Here is a 21,819-nt window from a genome sequence, read left to right as displayed (position 1 = left end):
AGACCCCGATCTTCATGTAGCAGAGTTTATGGTAGCATGTGTGGCTAACAATGCCAGAACCCTTGAGCATTGGTTAGCAATATTTCCCACCACTTTCAAGGGCGCAGCGTTTCATGGTATGAGAGACAAGCAGTAGGACCTTTTGGCACATGGGACGACCTGAAGTTGGCCTTCCTCGCTAAATTCAGGCGTGAAGGTTTTGAAGAATGGATGCGAGAGGAATTTATGAATTTAATTCGGTCCTCTAGAGAAAGAGTAGAAGTTTATGTCTCACGAATGGAATCCATCCTGAAGAGATGGACTAACCATAATCTAGATGATGGCATTCAGAAGGGAGTGTTTCTCAGAGGATTACAACCAGAAGTCCGTAAGTTTGTGGAGCTGCAAAGACGAGCCACACTGCAAGCTGCAACCGAAGGTGCAAGACTGTACGATGAAGTGGAAGCTAGATTGGTGATGAATCGAGGAAGAGGAGACCTACCTCCTCTGATTTCAGGAATGATGTACCCACCAAATGCAATCCTAGGGACAATCCCCTACCCCTACCAACAGATGCCCCCAGTATCACAGTACAGTGCACCAAATCCACAGTGGCCACAATCAATGCCTCAAATGATGGTTCAACCACAACAACAATGGTCCCAACCAATTTTCCCAATGCCAAATCAGTAGCAACAGTGGAACCCTATGTTGAGATATCGAGCTTCACTCGTGATATGCCAGGGTGACCGTTGTGCATTTATGTCACCGACTTGTCAGTTGAAGATGCGGTTGGTACACCGCCCATGAATAATAGCTAGATGACAACTATCCTTATCTACTCTAGTTCGTGGCTCAGTTAGTATGCCACCTTAGTTAGTTGAGTTTGGTTTGAGACCCATATATAGGGTTCTTCTATTTCTATGTACTAGAGTTCTTTTTGGCTTACACAAACTAAGAAGAGGAAAACTGTTTTCAGCCTCCACCCTTGTGTGTACTCCCCCATTGTGCAAGCAAGAAAGCTACAAGTGAGACTCCTTCCTTCTCTCCCACAATCTTGACATGGTATCAGAGCCTTGTTCGTGGTAAGGAGCTCAAGAAAGCAAGCCAAGTTCGCGGTGTTCTGGTAAGAGGACCAGTGTTGCTTTCATTCTTCTGTTTTGGGAGCAAGTCTCTGCATAGGTAGCAGAGCCAGAAAGTGCAAGAGTGCATTGTCTCAGGTTGAGACATCCTTCGCGGTGAAGCAAGAGGGCAATATATGTTGCAGGCAAAGGCTTTAGCCCTTGGTTACCCTGTTTTTTTTATTTGAGGCCATTGCGGGGCTTGTTTTGGAGGCGGAAGTTTTCTGCAAGCACTCAGGAAAAGGCCCTGTTTTATGCTGTGCGACCACTGTTCTACAGATCGGTGAAAAGTAATGTAGAAATTGCATCGTATGCCTGTGCTCAGAGACATTGGGAGTTACAGAATCATCATTTTTGCCTGTTGATGCAAAATTGTCACTAGGAAGTGACTGTGTGGTCAAATACCACTTTCGTCATTTTTGCAGATTTGCCCTTGTGAGGCTGAAGCTGTATTTTTTGCAGTGACAGAATTTTTTGCAGTGTTCTGTAATGGCGTATGATTCTCTTTCACAGATTGTCACTGAAAAGCTTGACAAGAACAACTTCCAAGCATGGAAGTTCAGAATGACAAATTTCCTTATGGAAAAAGGATATTGGGAATTTGTTGCAGGAAATGAAGAAGAACCACTTCTTCCTGATGTTCCCAATCAACAGCAAATGCAGGCATTTAAAGGATGGCATGAGAGAGACAGAAAAGTTATGTACTAGCTGTCTATTAGTATATCAGACTCTATGATTGTGCATATTCAGGATGCAAGTACGCCAAAGGAGGCATGGGATACTTTGTCAAAAATATATAGCACAAATACGTAAGCCAGGAAAATGCAGCTCAAGCAAGAGTTGCACAATGTGCAAAGAGAAAATATGAGCATCAATGACTACCACATGAAGATGAAGAAGATTGCAGATGCACTTGCTTCCATTGGGTTGCCAGTGAAAGATGATGATTTAGTTTCTGTGACCTTGAATGGTCTAGGAAAGGATTATACACAGTTCCGAACATCCATTTCCGTCCGTGAAAGATTTCCTGATTTTGAGGAGTTGATTGCTCTTCTAATTTCTGAGGAGCAGAGAAATGGTGGTGCATCTTCTTCAAGAGGAACTTCAAAAGAAGCTGTCTTCTACTCAAATGCTGGAAGAGGTAGAGGCAGAGGTAGAGGAGGCCGATCTGGAGGTCGTGGTAGAAATCAGAATATGTAGCAAACTCAAGAAAACTAGTCCTATGGAGGAGGACGTGGTAACTCTAGAGGCAGGAGGAGCCAAAGAGGTCGTGGTGGATGGCAAAGAGGCCAAAATGCAAACAGTAATGTTGAATGCTACTACTGTGGTAAAATGGGTCATATGGCTAAAGACTGCTATAAAAAGCAGAATGACATCATGAATGGAAAATTGCAACAAGGGAATTATGCATCTTCTAGTAGAAAGGGTGATGACAGAAATGAGCATTTGTTTATGGTACAACACATGAACAATTATGTGACAAGTGTAGAAGAAAGCAACGATGTATGGTATGTTGACTCAGGTGCATCAAACCACATGACAAGTCATGCAGAATGGATGGAGGATGTAAGAAAATGGAAAAACCAGGATTTGTGGAGACTGGTGATGATATTGCACATCCTATTGTGCAGATTGGAAAATTTCCTTTGTCTATGCAGGATGGGAAAAAGAAATACATGTCCGATGTATTTCATGCCCCGAATATCACTAAGAATCTGGTTTCTGTTGGTCAAATGGTTGAGCAGGGCTTGCAGGTCAGATTTAATCCTCATGGATGCTTTGTTGAGAATATGAAAAATAAAGGTCGCTTGATAGCAAAAGGAAAGAAGAAGGGTAGAATGTTTACGTTGGATGCAGACATGCCTGAATTGAGTGCAGCAATGTTTGCACATGGGACCAGTGTAGTTGCAGATATTGATATCTGGCATAAACGCATTGGTCATGTTAATGTACAGTGACTTAAATCAATTCAAGCCCAAAATATTGTTGCAGGATTGCCTAAATTCAAGGTTGCAGAAATGCATAAGGTATGTAAAGCCTGTCAATTTGGAAAACATGCAAGGAAACCATTTCCTAGACGTGTTCAAGAGAGTAAGAAGCCATTGGAATTAATCCACTCTTATGTGTGGACTACTAAAGCTGCATCTCTTGGAGGTTGTCATTATTTTGTCACTTTTATTGATGACTATAGCAGAAAAGTTTGGGTGTATTTTATGAAAAAGAAAAGTGAAGTTTTTGGGCATTTCAAAACTCTTAAAGCTATGGTTGAAAAAGAAAAAGGCTTGCAAATAAAATGCCTAAGGTCAGATGGAGGGGGAGAGTACCTCAAATGAGTTTGCAAGGCTCCTGCAGGAGCATGGCATAAAGCAGCAATATTCATCCAGTCATACCCCACAACAAATGGAATTACAGAAAGAACAAACAAGCATATTGGAGAGGTATCTCGTGCCATGCTCAATGAAAAAGAACTACCAGATTTTTATTGGGCTGAGGCAGTTGCTACAGTAGTCTACATAATGAACAGGACTCCCACTGCAGCAATACATGGGATGACTCCAGAGGAGAGGTATATTGGTAGGAAACTAGATATTTCTCATTTGAAAATTTTTTGTTGCATTGCCTATGTTCATGTGCCAAATGAGTTGAGATCTAAGTTGGATCCAAAAGCTGAGAAGTGCATCTTTATTGGTTACTCTTTGCAGCAGAAAGGGTATAGATGCTATAACCCATCTACTCGTAAGTTTACAGTGAGCAGAGATGTTTTTGATGAGATGAGTAGCTGGTATAAACCAGTAAATGTGATTGATAATGTAGATGCATAAAATGGTAATGCTGCACAGAATTCACAGCAACAATCACAAGATATTAGTGGACTAGGAGCGTCCTCTAGCAGTGGTTCACATTCTTCACCATGGACAGGCGGATTAAGATCAAGAGAATCTTCTCAAAGCAATGCAGATAGTGGTATGCAGGTATCACGAAAAGGAAAAGAGAAGGTAGATCAGCCCATGTTTGATATGAATGCATGTCACTCTTATGTGGATGGTGAATCCAGTGGCTCAGAACAGAGCATTGATGATGAGTTGGATATTCCTTCTATTGTTACACCTGGAGTAAGGAGGACCAGGGATGTTTTGAGAGCACCTGGGAGTGAACCTACTTTGCGCAGGTCTACCAGAGCTAGGTATCCTGTGGATAGGCTGAAATATGATGGATTTACAGCCATTCACTATGCATATATGGTCAAAGTGATACAGGAACTAGAACCCACTTCTTTTGAGCAAGCCATGGGAAAAGAAAAACGGGAGAAAGCCATGGATGAAGAAATGGATGCCTTGGAAGTAAATACTACATGGGAATTGGTACCTTTGCCTAAAGATAAGAATGCGATTGGTTGTAAGTGGGTTTATAAGGTGAAGCACAATGCAAATGGTTCTATGAACAAATACAAGGCAAGATTAGTAGTCAAGGGGTATGCACAAACAGATGGCATTGATTATGAAGAAACATTCAATCCGGTTGCAAGGATGGCAACCGTAAGAGCAGTCATTGCTATGGCTGCATCAAAAGAATGGTCTTTACATTAGATGGATGTAAAGAATGCCTTCTTGCATGGTGATTTGCAAGAAGAGGTCTATATGGAGCAGCCACCAAGTTATGTGCATGCTGTTCATCCTGAGTTTGTTTCCAGGTTGAAGAAAGCCTTGTATAGCTTGAAGCAAGCACCTAGAGCATGGTCTGACAAGATAGAATAGTATCTTGTCACTATTGGCTTTCAGATTTCCAAGGCAGATTTCTCACTTTATGTGAGAAAAACAGAGAAATGTATTATGCTACTTGTCATTTATGCTGATGATTCAATTATCACAGGTGATAGTGATGAAGATATCCTTCATGTGAAAATGCTATTGAAGCAAAAGTTTGAGATGAAGGATTTGGGAGAGCTGTGTTATTTCTTGGGCATTGAGGTGATTAGATCACCAAGTGGGATACGACTCTTGCAGAGGCAGTATGGATTGGACATGCTGTCCAAATATGGGATGACAGGCTGTAAGGCTATTTCAGTTCCTTTGGAGCAGAATGTGAAGCTGAGCGCAAATGCAAGTGAGCTTCTGGAAGACCCTACTATGTACAGACACATATAAGGAAGTTTGATTTATATAACTATTACCAGGCGAGATTTGAGCTATGTTGTTGGATTGGTAAGTCTGTTTATGCAGCCTCCAAGGAAACCGCATTTAGATGCGGCTAGATGCATACTTAGGTATGTGAAGTCCACATTGCAGTATGGACTACTTTATGAGACTAGGGTTCAGATACAATTGTATGGATACACTGATGCTGATTGGGCTGGTAGTATTTCTGATAGACGATCTACCAGTGGATATGTGTTCTCTTTTGGGAGTGCTGCAGTCACTTGGAGCACCAAGAAAGAGCCTACAGTTGCCTTGTCGAGCACAGAGGCTGAGTACAGGGGTGCAGCAATGGCTGTATGTGAGGTAGCTTGGTTGCATAAGCTACTTTATGATATGCATCAGCCTACAGATGGGCCAGCTGTCATTTATTGTGACAACATGAGCAGTATACACTTGGCAAATAAGCCAGTCTATCATGCTAGAACAAAGTACATTGAGGTGCATTATCACTATTGCGGGAGAGGATTTTACTAGGTCTTATTGATCTTGTTTATGTCAGCACAGAGGATCAGGTAGCTGACATGTTTACGAAGGCATTGGGCGCAGAGAAGCTACGCAAGTTCAGAGACCTGCTTGGTGTGCAGGAATTGGGATTGAGCTCAAGGGGAGTGTTGAGATATCGAGCTCCACTCGTGATATGCCAGGGTGATCGTTGTGCATTTATGTCACCGACTTGTCAGTTTGCAAATGCGGTTGGTATACCGCCCATGAATAATAGCTAGATGAAAGCTATCCTTATCTACTCTAGTTCGTGGCTCAGTTAGTATGCCACCTTAGTTAGTTGAGTTTGGTTTGAGACCCATATATAGGGTTCTTCTATTTCTATGTACTAGAGTTCTTTTTTGCTTACACAAACTAAGAAGAGGAAAACTGTTTTCAGCCTCCACCCTTGTGTGTACTCCCCCATTGTGCAAGCAAGAAAGCTACAAGTGAGACTCCTTCCTTCTCTCCCATAATCTTGAAACCCTACCAACTGGAGCCAATAGCCAATAGTTCAAATAGGAGCTCTGAATTAGAATCAGAACAGAGACCCCGTTGCGCCAGCCCAACCTGTTTATGTAGTGATTACAGAGACTCCTCAAAACCCTATTGCCAGTACCTCAGGAGGAGAAAGCTTGAAGGATTATTTATCCAACTCAATTGTAAATATAAAAAACGAGTTGATGGATGTGATTACAGAGTAGTTGCAGACTCTAAAAGTGAATACAGCTAGCATATCCAATGTGGCAGGAGAAGGAAGAGATGTGATGTGGTCAAATACTTGGTGTGGAAAGTGTCATCAAGCAGGCCATTTAGCCACTGAATGTACATGAAAACCAACCATTCCTAGAGCCTTCTGTTCCTACTGTTTGTGGAAGAACCATACAGAGGATATTTGCTCTCTGAAGGAGATGCATGATAGGCGAAGGAAGGAAGAAGACGCAAGATTCAACTTGTTGGAATCCAGAATGACCACACAGGATATTGGACCCAAGCCTAGAGAGTTTGGTCCTAATTTCGGTTCAAGGAAGTTTCCCTCTCAAAATTATAGAGGAAGACAGTCTCGCAGTGGTCAGAGATCAGAGGTGGAATGTTATCGGTGTGGAGAAAAGAAACACATTTCACCAAATTGTCCAAATCCTAGAAGGTCAGTGGATTATAAGCCCTTATGCAGTCGATGCAAAGGAGAAGGCCACACTGCAAAAGACTGTCCAAGCCCATCCCTAGTGAAAAACAATGCTACTGATAATCCAGCCAAGGCCCAAGAGCCTACCTCCAATTTAGTGGAATTGGAAGTTGCTGCCATCACGCGTGCAAAGAAGAAGGAACCACCTATCCAGAAAGAAAATAATCCTCCTGCCAGAACAGTGAAATTCAATCTTCCACCAGAAGAACAAAACAGAATAGAGCCTGACAGTGTCGTACAAAGCACTACAGTGCCACAGAGAGTCATAGAGACAATTCCAGAGATAGGACCAGAGGTCCAGGAGATAGAAGAGGAGGAAGTGCCACAAGTGGCAGAAGAAGTTCCCATGATGCCCCTGTTGGAAGAAAGAAGGAAAATGAAAATGGGTGTTGCCCCATTTCCTAACCGGTTAGAGAAGCCAGTGGATCCTATTAAGGAATACGATCTGGTTAGAGATCTAGATACCTTTAAATCAAACCTCACATTTTGACAATTATTGATGTTGTCTCCCAGTTGCCAAAAAAGGTTCAAAAGTATACTGACAAGAAGATGTGGCTTAAGGATTGCTCCCTCAACAGCAACAAAGTCCAACAAAGCTCTAGAGCCTGTAAAAGAAGTGGACGTGGCTAACGCCTTCCTAGATTCGGGTACCCCAAAGACTGGAGTGTGGATAGAAGGCTGCTTTATTGCAAATGCACTGATTTATGGTGGTTCATTAGTGAACATTATAACGGATGTGACAATGAAGGATCTAGGCCTACAAGGTGTGCAACCAACCCAATGGCTTATCAGACTGGCGGATCAGAGTAGAATCAAGCCTTTAGGCATTCTATCATATGTGAAGACTACAGTGGCTGGAAAAGATTATTGACTAACCTATCTGGTGGTGAAGCCAAACTCTTATGGTACATCCTACCCTCTGTTACTGGGTAGACCATGGCTTTTTGAAGCCAAAGCAAGGACGGATTGGTTCAAAGGAACCTTGACCTTGGGTAGAGGACCTAATAAAGTGGTGTTGAAGCTATATGGTGCTCAAAAAGGACATGGATCCACCTCCTTGGAATTATCTTCTGACTCCCCTAATGAGGCTACAGATGGAACATCAGCAGATGAAGATGCTGTCAAACAGATCCTTCCCAAGAAAACAGTGGCACGTTCCTTAACAGTGGATACTGTAAGCCAACTCCCAAAAGATGCAAAGTCTTTGTCAATGGGTGAATACTTCCTGCCTAAACTAGGAACGATTTTCAAAATCACTTCTGACAGTGAGATAGAAGCATGGATGTACTGCTCTCCCTGTTACATGGCCATAGCAGAGCCAGAGACAGAGGTAGAAGATGAAACAGAGAACCTGTTCTTCTCTTATAGAGCTCCTGCAGAGACAGAGATAGAGCTAGAGACAGAGAGAGAGACAGAGATAGAAGAGGATGGAGATGATATTGAAGAAAAAGGTTATGAAAGCGAGACGGAAGAGTCTATCCCACCTGAAGAGGATATATATAAAGAAGAAGTTCCAGAAGCATCAGAAGCAGACGAGCTCATGCTGTGGGATAGAATGGCGATGGTACCATTTGGTCTGGTAAATGGATCTTCTCATATGCAAAATCTTTATAAGAAATGGGTTAAGAAGAATAAGCCATCTTTCAGCAGTGGCTCTTGCCGTCTGCAACCATCCTTGCCAAAGAAAGATAATGATGATGCACTGTGTCAAACAAGCACGAGTCTCACGATTCCAACAGGCATTAGAGGGTCCCTGTTATGTGATGTTCCTGGACTCGTCATTAGAAGATGAGTCTTCAAGCCAAGAGGTAACTAATCGTGAAACCAAACCTAAAACGGCTCTAATCTCATTTCAACATCTCAAACCCTAAGTCTCCACCAAAAGAAGAAGTTGGTTCTAGTGGACCATTAGATGAGGACACCACTCCCTTGAAGGAGTCGAATCTGTATCCAGAAGTAGTCCCTGGGACCTTCATCCATGAAGTAGAAGGTGAAAGGCAATTAACTTTTGTGGATGCAGATGGCACTGAATGCCATTTGAAGGTGGGAAGCAGCCTACCAAAAGAGGAGTTGTCAACCTTGTACAACTTGTTGAAAGAGAATTTGGACGTGTTTGCATGGTCCTACAAAGACCTAAAGGGGATTGATCCCACAATATGTCAGCATCATATTGACTTGGAACCTGATGCCAAGCCAGTATGGCAAGGACAGAGGTAAATGAACCCGAATTATTCCACCTTGGTGAAAGCAGAGCTGCTGAAGCTTCTGGAAGCCGAGTTCATCTATCCAGTGGCAAATAGTGAATGGGTTTCACCCATCGTGGTTGTACCCAAGAAGAATGGCAAGCTTCATATATGTGTGGATTTCCGCAAGTTGAATTCCAAGACTAAGAAGGATCACTTTCCTATCCCTTTCACAGACCAACTGTTGGACACAGTGGCAAGACATGAGCTTTATTCCCTTCTGGATGGATTCAGTGGATATAACCAAGTGCAGATAGGAGAAGAAGACCAATCCAAAACAACCTTCACCACAGAATGGGGGACTTACGCTTACCGAGTGATGCCATTTGGGCTCTACAATACCCCTGATACTTTCCAGCGAGTCATGATGGCCGCATTCCAAAATCATTTGCACGAATTTATTGAGGTATATTTGGATGACTTCTGTGTCTATAGTTTGATCCGTGAACACTGGGGACATTTGGAACAATGCTTTGATCGATGCCGGGAGTATGGGATTTCCATCAACCCCGACAAATACATCTTTGGGGTCTCTTCTGGAGTTCTGTTGGGCAACATTGTCTCTGCACAAGGGATATCAACAGACCCTGCATAGATCGAAAAGATTGCAGCTCTCAAAGCACCCACCAACCTCAAACAGTTGAGGGGATTCCTAGGCCATGTGGGTTACTACAGAAGGTTCATAGCTCATTTTGCAACAAAAGGCAGTCCCCCTACATAAGGTTTTGAGGAAAGAGGAAGAGTTTATTTGGACGGAAGAATGTGACAAAGCCTTCAAACTCTGAAGCAGTGTCTGATTGAGGCACCCATTCTGCAACCTCCTGATTGGACGAAGGAGTTCCATGTCCACACTGATGCATCTATTGAAGGCTTAGGTGATGTCCTATGCCAAAAGGGCCCCTCGAAATTAGATCAGCCTATCTATTATGCAAGCGGAAAAGTCACTGATAGGGAACGGAACTACACAGTGATGATAGAGTTGGAGTGCTTGGCAATGGTGTTTGCCCTAGAAAAGTTTCGCCATTACCTACTGTCCACCCACTTTAAATTTTATGTGCATCACGAGGCCCTATCCTTCCTGGCGAACAAAGCGGATGTGAAAGGACGAATGATGAGATGGCTCCTTCTATTCCAGGAGTTTGACTTTGAGGTAATTACCAAACCTGGTCGTTCCCATGTTCTGGCTGATCATCTGTCACATATTCCACAGACTGCAGATGAGGAGCAGGATGATCCAGACCTCCTTGATGCTTCCCTATTCCTGGTCGAAACTGTAACTCCCTGGTATGCAGACATTGCCAATCTGGTGGCAACCCAACAGTACCCTCCTGGTATTTCTAGTCGGGAAAAGAAGAAGCTTATGTTGGAATCAGCCCCCTACACCTTACTAGGCAGCGCACCGTACAAGAAAGGCAAAGATGAAGTGCTCAGAAGATGTGTTGCAGGAGATGAGATTGGGATTGTTCTGAAGGCTTGCCATGATGAGCCATGTGGAGGCCACTTTGCAGGAGAAGCTACAGCCAGGAAAGCTCTGTAAGCAGGTTACTGGTGGCCGACCATTCATAAGGATGCCTATGATTACTGTAAGCGATGTGATGCCTGTCAGAGAATGGGGAAACCCACGAAAACAAGTGCCATGCCACTGCAACCTATTCTTGCTTTGAAGCCATTTGAGAAGTGGGACATTGACTTCGTAGGCCCAATCAATCCTCCCACCAGAAGGAAGCAGAACAGATACATCCTCGTATGTATGGATTATGTCACAAAGTGGTGTGAAGCTAAAGCCCTAAAGTGGGACGATGGTAACAGCGTGGCTCTGTTTATGTACGAGAATATCATCACCCGTTTTGGCACTCCCCTGGAGCTGGTAAGTGACAGAGGCACTCATTTCATTAATAAAGTTATGGAAGAGTTGACAAAGCTGTATAAGATCCGCCATCGCAAGTCTACTCCTTACTACCCCAGAGCCAATGGCCAAGTCGAAGTCACGAATCGCATCCTCTGCTCGATTCTGACAAGAACGATTGCCGCACATCGTCGTGATTGGGATGATCGACTTACAGAGGCCCTCTGGGCATACAGAACCTCCCATAAAGCAGCAACAGGACAAACACTCTTCCAATTGGTGTATGGTATAGAAGCTGTTTTCCCTGTTGAACTGGAATTGCCCTCTTTGCGAGTGGCTATCAAAGAGCATTTGGGGGATGATGATTCACTGCAACGCCGTCTCTTGCACTTGGAATGTTTGGACGAAACTCATAGGATGGCTCTACAGTGCATGGAAGCCACCCAAGCTCGACGCAAGGCTTACCATGACAGCTTCATCAAGCACAAGGAGTTCAAAGAAGGTGATTTGGTCCCAGCCTACGATTCACGATTTGGGAAGTTTCATGGCAAGCTTCAACAACGGTGGATGGGCCCATATAAGGCACTTGCTGTCAACCCTAATGGCTTTGTCCAAGTGCAGACCGTTGATGCCTCTGATGATCCCTTCCTAATCAATGGATATCGCCTGAAGAAGTACTTCCCTCGGGGATCTTGACAATCACGGTCACCTGATCCTTTCCCCCGTTGGCGCGGCACTGTCACTCTTATGATGCTACTTCTAATAGTCGTTCTTCAGCCACTCTTGATGAGGTGGACGCAACCCTCTGTCCCCTCAGCCCCACCTTCCAGCCCTGATCTCTTATCCTCTATTTTTCACCAGCAAGGACAATGGCGAGGTTGGTTTTGACATATGGTCTTTCTACCATTCCTTTCCTAATGAAAAAAAAAAGAAAAAAAAAGAAAAAAAATATACATATCGGTCATGGGAGAAAAGGACTTCGGTCCCTGTCATGCTGATCTATTCTTCGAGAAAAGGTGGAGACACCCTTGGGAATAGGAGAAAAAAGAAAAAAAAAAACAACAACAGAACCAGAAAAAGAGAGAAAAAAAAAACAAAACAAAGAAAAACAGAAAAGAAAAAAAACTGTTATGGGAGAAAAGGAAGAAATTCCCTGTCATAGCAGGCCTCGTTCCAAGAAAAGGTGGTCAACACCCTTGGGCGAGAAGCTGGCTGTGGAAAAGGTGGTAACACCCCGCAGTTCAGGATAACTGACTCACCAGCCGAAAATGGTCCAGAAGCAATTTGAAGCCATCTCCCTTGATGCGCTGTCTCTGCAACTTTTTCAGTCGGTCTGCACCCTTTTGCACACGATCTTTTCTACAACCAATTGAGGTACCAGATTTGATGGCTACCTCCCTGGGTATGCCTTTTCAACAACTGACAACGATCTTCATCGGCAAACAATCGAATCATGTGAGTGTTCATCCTAACCGGATAGGGAAGTGAATATGGGTTGCCCTCTGTAATTATCAACAGAGCGTGAGACAGAGAGTGGGGCGAGAGACCAGCCTTTTTCCCTTCAAATCAAATGAGAGGTGAGAAGTGTGAATGCAGTGTTGCACGCATGGGACGGGCCTCTCAATGCACAAAGCAAGATCTGTTTTTGTGCACTGCACCATGCACAAGTGACCGTGAGGATAACATCAATGGGTTTCAGGACATGGTTGCCCTCTGTATCTATCAACAGAGCGTGAGACAGAGGGTGGGCTGAGTGTGACTGGTGTTTCCTCAATCACTTACCAAGAGGTCAGATTGAGGGACGTTACGACACTTGGAGTCAAGTACATTCCCGTTTCCCTATGTACCCACGGGGTGGGTCTCTACCGTCATCACATGATACGTCACCCTGCTCTGTACATTGCAATATAAGGCTCCCTTGCCTTCCTCCTTGCACCTATGCCAGACGGGTTGGACACACTAATGCACCATCAACTGTGCACCCTGACATACTCCCTCTGCACCATCCCTTGTCGATTTCTAAACCAGGTGTGAGATATGGATTTCAATCATTATTCCTCGAGTGATATTAGTCATGGGGTGAGTGACAGTTCTTTCATTCCATATGAGTGATTGTGAGTTGAGTGCAACATTCCTCATCATCGATGAATTTCCTGCAATTCCTTCAACCAGCTACCTCCCTGGGTGCTGCTGCGTGGTCCCTGCCACGAAGAACGTGTGCTGTGAAGATACCTTGGTACCTCCTGCTGCAACCGACAACAACACAAGACGTGCCCTCAACAGTCCACCTTGATTCTCGACAATATAGGCCAAGTTTTTCTAACCCTATACCTTTTGTTTCTTAGTGACGTTCATGTTTTAAGTGTGGGGACGTTAGCGGTTGGTCTGTTGTGTGGTCCTAGGTCCCTGTTGCTCGGTCAACCCTACTCGTTAAGGTCTTAAGTGTGGGGATGCGTCCCTACGCATCTACATTGCATACCCCTCTGCATATGCCTCAACCTGCTAATGCCTCTCTTCCATGCCTTGCTTTTACCCTGATGGGGTCCCTTTCCCACCCACCCGTCCATTTTTCACCCACCCTCGGGGCTGTTCCCTTGCAGTTTTCCTTCATTCCCTAATTTTGATGTCCTACCATGTGCACGTACCCTACGTTCCCCGAAATCCACATATAACCTTATAGCCCTGTTCATCCCTGTGAACTGACCTTTTGTCCTTTTTACCAACCCTTGTTCCGGTGCACGGTTCTCGAGTTATTAATTTTTGAAGCATTTTGTGTACATTAGCCGATTTTCCATGTGAACGCGCTTTGCTTATTTCGGACCTGTGATCTGACATCATAGCCCTAACAATCACTTTTTCCTTGACATTTTTCCTTTTTCCTCCGTGTCATTTTGATGCACGGTTTGTCCAATATTAATTTTTGCGGTTTCTTGAGACTTTTTCGTGCGTCTTTTTGACATTTTTCCATGTGAACCTGCCCTGTTTGCATCAGAATTCCAATTTTGATTTGATAGCCATGTCCACCGCGCCTTCCCCCACCTTTTTCCTTTTTCCTCTGGATTTTTAATTATTAATTTTTAAATGTATTTTTGGTGTTTTTCGCATGTGAACCCCTCCTACTTCCACCGAAACTGCGTTCTAACATGACTACCCTGTGCCACCCCTTCCTACGGACATTTTTCCTTTTTATTGCATGACATTCCGGCCAGCGATTTGTCCAATATTAATTTTCGATTCCATTTTTGGGTTTGTTTTTTGGGTTTTTCCCATGTGAACACGTATTCTCTCAGTCGGAACCATGTTTTGATGTGATCAGATTGTCGGGCACGTGCTTCTACACATTTTTCCTTTTTCCTGCACCTCATTCCGAGACACGGATCTTTCGATATTAATTTTCATTTGCGTTTTTGGACCCGTTTTTTGTGTTTTTGCATGTGAACGCCCTTTACCCCCCGAAACCCCCGTTGCGTTTTTGTCCCTGTCTTCCCCCTGCCGTCCTGCCCAATTTTTGTTTTTACGACATTTCGTTTTGATGCCCGGATTGGGAGATATTAATTTTTCTTTGTTTTTACATGTTTCGTGCGACTCGTCCCGTGCGTGAGCGCGCTCGTTTTCGATTTTACGCGTCTCTACACGCCCCGGTCGCGTCCGCGTGCCCCGTATCGACATCCTGGCACTATTTCGATCCTGTCACGGCAAATTTTTTTACCCCGCCCCACGCATGCGCGCGGGACGGGGGCACGCCTTTCTTTTCTGGCGGGCACCCCTCCACCCATGGGCACCCCTACACCCATGGGCACCCCTCCACCCATGGGCACCACCCCGAGCACCCCTACACCCATGGACACCCCACCACCCACACCCATGGTCACCCCTCCCATGGGCACTTCCCCACTTCCCTTGATACCCCCCTACCTCCCGGGCACCCTTCCCTATCCCCCCACCCCCACCTTTCTCTCTCCCTGACTCCTTCCCCCCCCAACCACCTTTCTCCCTCTCCCTTCTTTCCCTGCGTGCTCCCTTCTTCTCCATCACCACCTCCCTCTTCCTCCTCCTCCTCTTCTTCTCCCTCCCTCCTTCACGGTGCCCTGCCCTGACGCCTAACACGCCATTCGCCGCCGTGCAGCTTCTGTCCGCCGTCCTCACGCGCCTTCACCCTGTGGCCCCCTGGCCGCCGCCCCGTGGCCTCTTGCACACCGTGTGGCCTCCTGCACGCCCACCCCGCAACGATGCTGTGCCCCACCCTGTGGCCGCCTTGTCGCTTGCAATGCTCGCCATGTCGGATCTGCCCCACCCTTGCCTGTCCTTCCCTCCACGTGCCCCACCACCCCACCCCCCCTCCAAGCCCCCCTTCCCCCCCCAGGGACAATCACACCCCCTTACCCCCCTCCAAGCCCCCCTTCCCCTCCAAGGACACCCCACCACCCACCACCCCCACCCAAGCCCACTATCACACCCACCCATAGAAACCCCCCATAAGCCCCCGTCCCACCCGCAGAAACCCCCCCCCCCCCCCCCAAGGACACCCCACCACCCCCACCCAAGCCCACTGTCACACCCACCTGTAGAAATCCCCCATAAGCCCCCCGTCCCACCCGCGGAAAACCCCCCCTGAGCCCCCAGTCCCACCCGCAGAAAACACCCGACGACACAAGCGAAAACCAATCACAAACTGTCGCACCACCTAGAACCTGCCGATACCTTTTTCAGCCCCTAGTCCCCTGACACACGCACAGGTGTGCGGGCGCGTGTGATTGTTCGTGTTCGTGTGCGGGAGACCGTTAGCGGCCGTTCACGCGCGGTGTGCACCAGTCGGCTATTCACACGCAGCTGACACACAGTCCATTTCAGGGTATATTCCCGGATTTTTAATTCCAAAACCCGAAAACCCTAAAAATACCTTGAAGAATTAACCAAAAATCATTAAAAATCACTTAAAATTCAAAAAAATTTACAGAGAAATCTTTAAAAAATCTTAATATTTCTACACTAAATTGCAATATTTTTCTAAACTGAAAATTTAAAAAAAAAATCTCAGAACATTTTAAAATTAAAAAATCTTTTAAAATACACACAAAATGAGAAAAAATTCATTAAAAATGGTAAAAATTTCAATTTAATTGCAAAAAAATTCTTGAAAATTCCATTAACTTTTTTGCTTATTTTTGGAAGATTTTCTAAGCTGAAAATGATGCGTCATTTTTTTTCTATTATTATTTTATGGTAAAAATACTTCATTAAATGCTCAATTTATGGAAAAGCCTCTTTAATTCAAAACACAAACTGAAAATTCTAGAAAAATCCAAATACCTTAGTTTTTTTTTGGATTGCTAACCTACATTTTGGGGAGTGAGAAGTGCGCATTCATTGTATACACATACACCCACTTCTAGGTATTTTTTCTTTTATATATATATATTTTTTGCTACCCCAATATCCACATTTAATTTTTAACATGAATCTTAAACACCACCATGGCACGCGCGTTCGTGCCAAACACACCATTTTATCATTAAAATCAACCAGCCGTTCACTTAACACACGCTATATGCGCTTAAGAGGCACTTTAATATTTTTAATTAAAATGAACCAGCCGTCACAAGAGCACGCGCTGGCAAAAAAGCGCTCCACATCACCTTAATTTTTAATAAATGAATTTGCATTTAGAGACCCAGTCTCGGTATCGAAGTCCGGGGTTCAAATTAAAGCACCGCTTCAACCTAATAATTTGTAATTAAAATTTTAAGAAGGAACTGTCATTTTCTTGATAAGGTTTATCACTTAATTAAAAATTTACCCATTTCTTAATAATTTATAAAATGAACCTTTCATTAAATTAATTCCCCCTCACTACACTTATTCTCCTTTTTAATAAACTCGCTTCGTGGGATGGGTACGCGAAGTCTTCGGAGTTGTCTCCATGGTCAAACCTGATTATCAAAGTTGTGGTCATGATATGTGTGGGTTGTTGTTATGTTTTGGTTCAGTTTCTTTGTTACGGTTAAGGGCACAGTGTGTAGTTTTTTTCTTTATTGCCTGATACGGGGATTTGGGTGTCTGCATGTTGCATAGCATGAAGCTTTCGGTCGCATATGTGTAGAGGTCATGTCAAATTTTTTCTAGGCTGTGGTTTACTTGGGGATAGTTGCTCGAGTCACGTTTTATCACCTTGGTTGATATCTTATCCTTGGTTTTTGTCTGTTGCTTTGCAGGCATTCTCTTGGTTTGTCTGTGTTTGTGGTGTGTGTGTGTAACCATCTGAATGGCGCCCTCTTGTACTCCTCCCCCGATTCAGTATGTTCCTTTGGCTGTCCATGATTATTCTTTGTTACTGGATTTAGACGTTGTTGCTAAAGCGGGCTTGTCCAAGTTCGTCAGCCTTTCTTTCCCACTGGTTCCAAATGATCCTACCATTTGTGACGAGTTTTTAACCTCTTACAGTAAGAGGTCTAGTCCAGTTTGTGGCACTACTGTTCTTCTGACACCGAAGAGTCTAGGCAAGGCTCTTGGTCTGCCATATCGTGAGGAGTCTGTCCCTGCTGCTAGACAGTTGTTCACCAATGATGATATTTTGAAGCTGTTGCAAAACCAGACTCAAGATGTTCTTGATCCGAAGAAGGTCATTACCACGTCAGGCATCAGTGTCTCCATGATTTCCAATCCCCTATGGAAACAACTATGCCTATTCCTTCAGGACAGGTTCATGCCTGCAAAGTCCCCATCTCATTATCTTTCCAAGGAGTTGTTTACAGCTTCACGAATGATTTTGAAAGGCATAACTATTGATTGGAGTACCTACCTCCTCTCCAAGATGGATCACCACTTTATCCGAGCTACTCGAGGAAATGTGACTAATGTTACATTTGGGTCCTTTCTCTATGTCTTCTTGCTACATGCTGCCCCTGCAAAGGAAGTTCCTTTACCTCCAGTTGATTCTCCAGAAGTTCCTCCTCCGCCTCATAATGAAGATGATGATGTGATAATTGAGGATGATGATTCTCCTCCTCCCCTGGTCATTCAGAGAAAACACCTCAAGAGGGTGGCTGAGTTAGTGCCTGTTCCTCCAGTTCCAGTGACAATTCCTGCCCAGTCTTGCAACAGCTTGCCTGCATTCCTTCAGACGCCAAATCTTTTTAGAGCCCATAGAGATGGGATGCTCGACCTTACTATTCCTTCTGTTCACCGCCTGGTAACAGGAGATGCTATTCCGTTCCTGTGCAAGGATATTCAGAGTTCTATTGAACTTTCGATGACTGCTTGTATCCAGCAATTATATTCTTCATTTTATGATGAAGTTTAGCAGTCTAAGGAGGAATTGAATAAGACCAATACTGAGTTAGCCTCTGCTCAGGAGACATTCTCTGTCCTTTGTACGCAAATGGAGCAGCAGATTAAGCTCGTGGATACTCAGAAAGCTGAAATCTCTAAGTTGAAAGCTGAGTTGGCAGAAGCTAGGTCTCAAGTGGTTGCTGTAACAGAGGAGAGGGATAAGTTACAGAAGGAGAGTCAAGAGATGAAGGAGGTGATAGCTGCCCAAGCAGAGAAGTTTAAATCCACCACAGCTATCTTAGACCAGAGCAATGCTCAAATCCAGCAACTCAAAGATCAGTTGGCTTAGTCTCGGTCTAATACACAGAGTCTTGTGCAACCAGTTTCTCTTTTATCCCCTGCAGACTTGGCAGCTCTTCAAAGACAGGCTACCTTATGTCCCTTATTCCAGGCCAAGGTGGAAAGATTGCAATCTCGTATGGATTTGTTATGGTCTTCTTTTGAGCAGTATCAAGAATATGTTCCACCAGATCATTCCTTTTTTGTCCATTATCAACAACAAAAGTTTGGCCTTCTATACAAAACTTTCCACGATGGATTTACCTCTTCCAGAGGATGGATGGAGTGGGGCCTGGTCATCAGATTTGCTAATCGAAGTAGCTAGGATGGTTTTTGAAGACTCTGTCACTCCAAATACGATGCTTCTGTCTTATATGTATTTGAGGGGTGATTTACTGATTCCAGATGATGAAGATCTAGCTTGGTATGTCGGAGATGTGGTATTGCAAGCTTCTTTGTATGTCCGACATTTGGAGTTGAGGATTGATGAGATGTTCCAGGGGTATTCTTCAAAGGTGGCTGAGTGTCCTGACTTTTCATGGCACACTATGGTTGATGCTGTCATTTTGAATCACCGACAGGTCAAAGCTTCAGCTCATGCCCAGAACACTAACCAACTGAGGGTGGATCTTTTAGACTATCTCTCCAACCAACCTCCATTTGATACTTCTTTCTTTGAAGCCTATCATCGTAGATCAGCTTTAGGTCCATCCTTACCATGTCTAACTCATTATCAACAAATGGCTCATAGGTATGATGCTTATATTTTCCCTTTTCAATCTAACCCAAAAGTCATTTTACCCCTTCTTTTCCAACATCAAGGATCTCCTCAAATTCCTATCTTTACCCATTGTTCTTTTATTGAAGATCGAGTTTTTCTACCTCCTGATCCTTGTCCTTCCCCATCCCCTGACATTCTATCAACTTTTCCTGCTTATCTTTTAACGCCTTTCTTAACAGAATCTCCTCAATTTTCAGCAAATCCATCTTTAATACATTCTTCATTTTATGATTTTGCCTATCCATTGCTTCATCCTCTTTCATTAGTCCCCCTTCCATCTCCTAACACTTCTATTCCTAATCCTCCTCAGTTGGTTAGTGGGTATCCAGGTTTTGATCAGAAGATTCTTCAAAGAAGAGGCTGGAGTTCAAATGATTCCCTTATTGGACCTCAAATCAATTGGCCATTGATTCCAGGAGAATGGATAAGTGCTAGTCAGGCTTATCAGAATTATCTGCATTTTGCTCAGCAGTATTCTCAGTCTGCAGATCCTTCTGTGCGCTTAACTGCTCATTTTACTTGGTACCTGGCGTATATGCATAGGCATTCTCATAATGATTCAAAGCCTATTCCAAAGTTGTGCATGAATGTCAATGTGAGCATTGATTCCCAGCAATTGGATATCTTGTACTTTCATGCCCTCTGTTTGCCTAGCAGATACCTTGTTCTGTTGGAAAGGATGTGCTGCCTTCAGTTTTTTCAGAATCCTCCCAAGACATTTGTAGATGAATCCTTATCCATGGATCGTTTTTGCAATCACCAATCTTTCAAGAGGGATCATCTTCATTGATACCTTTGCCATGTATGGTGGATGATTTTTAATGATAAATCTCTCTTTTTGGAGGAGTCATTCAGATGGTTGTGGTGTGTGTAGTGTTTGTGTTGTGGATTAATTTATGTGATAAGATCGTGGTGGTTTCCTATTTGATTTTCTTTCGTGTGAGCTACATTTTGGAGAATTGTGGTGATGGTGTTGCTGGTTGGATAGTTGAAGATGCAGAAGAAGAAGAAACCTCTTATATCCTTTACAAGTTTGTTGTGATTTCCAGTTTGATAAGAAGTGTTAATGTATAAAGGGTTTTCCTTTCGTTGTATTCTTTCTATCAGATACAGGTTATAAGTTGGGGTCGTGGTTGGATGGACTATTTTTGAAGATTTATTGAAGATGAAAGTTGATCTTTTGAATGAACTTGTATTCCCTTTTTCCTCGGTCGCGAGGACGCTTCCTTATTAAGTGTGGGGATATGTTGAGTGTTGAAATGACCTATTTTTTGGTTGATTTTTGTTGTTTTTGAGAGCTGAATGGTTGATTTTATGAGATGATTGATTGGTTTGGAAGAGTTTTGAGAGTGTTTGGATAGGTTGGAATGGTTTTATTAAGCTCATGATGTTTACTAGTAGAGATGTGAAGTTCTAATGATGTTCTGATATGTTCTGTTTGGTCCAAATTGGTTCTGTTGAGCTTCTGTTTTGTTCTGTTTTCTCTCTGTAAGGAAGGATGGAGTATTGATTGATAGGGTTTGAGATTGTTTGAAAGCTTATTGAGTGATTTTTAATGGTTTGGAATGGTTTTGGTATAAGTTATGTGGTTCTGATGCTTTTTGTTGACCTTCTATAAACCAATTAATTATACCAACTCTAGTGATGTTCCAAGCGTCCATTTGAAATTCAACTTGATTACCTTGTTATTAATGTAATGATGCTTTACAACCCCATCTATAGAGATGGGAAACCTCTAGACCACTAGGATTCCTTCATATTCAATCAAAAATTCAAAAGCTTTCCAATTATGTTATCATGCCTAGCTATGCTAACTTTGTTTCAAATATTGTATGGCATCATCAAGCTACATTGAACCATTGTAGATGATGCAACCATATAAAATGATATCTCTAAAATATAGATGGGTAAGATTCCTATTTATTTGCTAGTAACTCTATAAGTAGAGAATGAAAATAGTTTGCAAAGCTACATAACTCAAAATGTTATAGCCATTCCCTTTGGATATAAGAGACAACTTTGTTAAATTCATACATTTTTCTCATATTTTAGACATTACAAGCTTCATTTGCATGGAGGTTATCGATACGTTTTGACTGTAAAGCCTAAAGAATAAGAGCTCGACCACTACCACTACTATCCCTCTACAAGCCAACAACATGATAGTGTGAAGGGTGGTGGTAGCAAGAAAAAAAGCTAGGTTAGAGCAGCCATTATTGAAGCCACATAAGCACAAGGCATAAAGCTCACAAATATAGGAAAAATTGCTAGACTTGAGATTTCAAGGATTATAAATGAACCAACTAATGCCTCTCCAAAGTGTATTCTACAAGTAAAGGCTTAACACAGAAAGCTATAACCAATATAATGTATGTACCT

This window comes from Lygodium microphyllum, chromosome 7 (assembly GCF_053477565.2).
Source record: "Lygodium microphyllum isolate KBCC chromosome 7, Lygodium_microphyllum_v1.1.10, whole genome shotgun sequence".
Lineage (NCBI taxonomy): Eukaryota > Viridiplantae > Streptophyta > Polypodiopsida > Schizaeales > Lygodiaceae > Lygodium > Lygodium microphyllum.
This window is presented reverse-complemented; position numbering follows the sequence as displayed.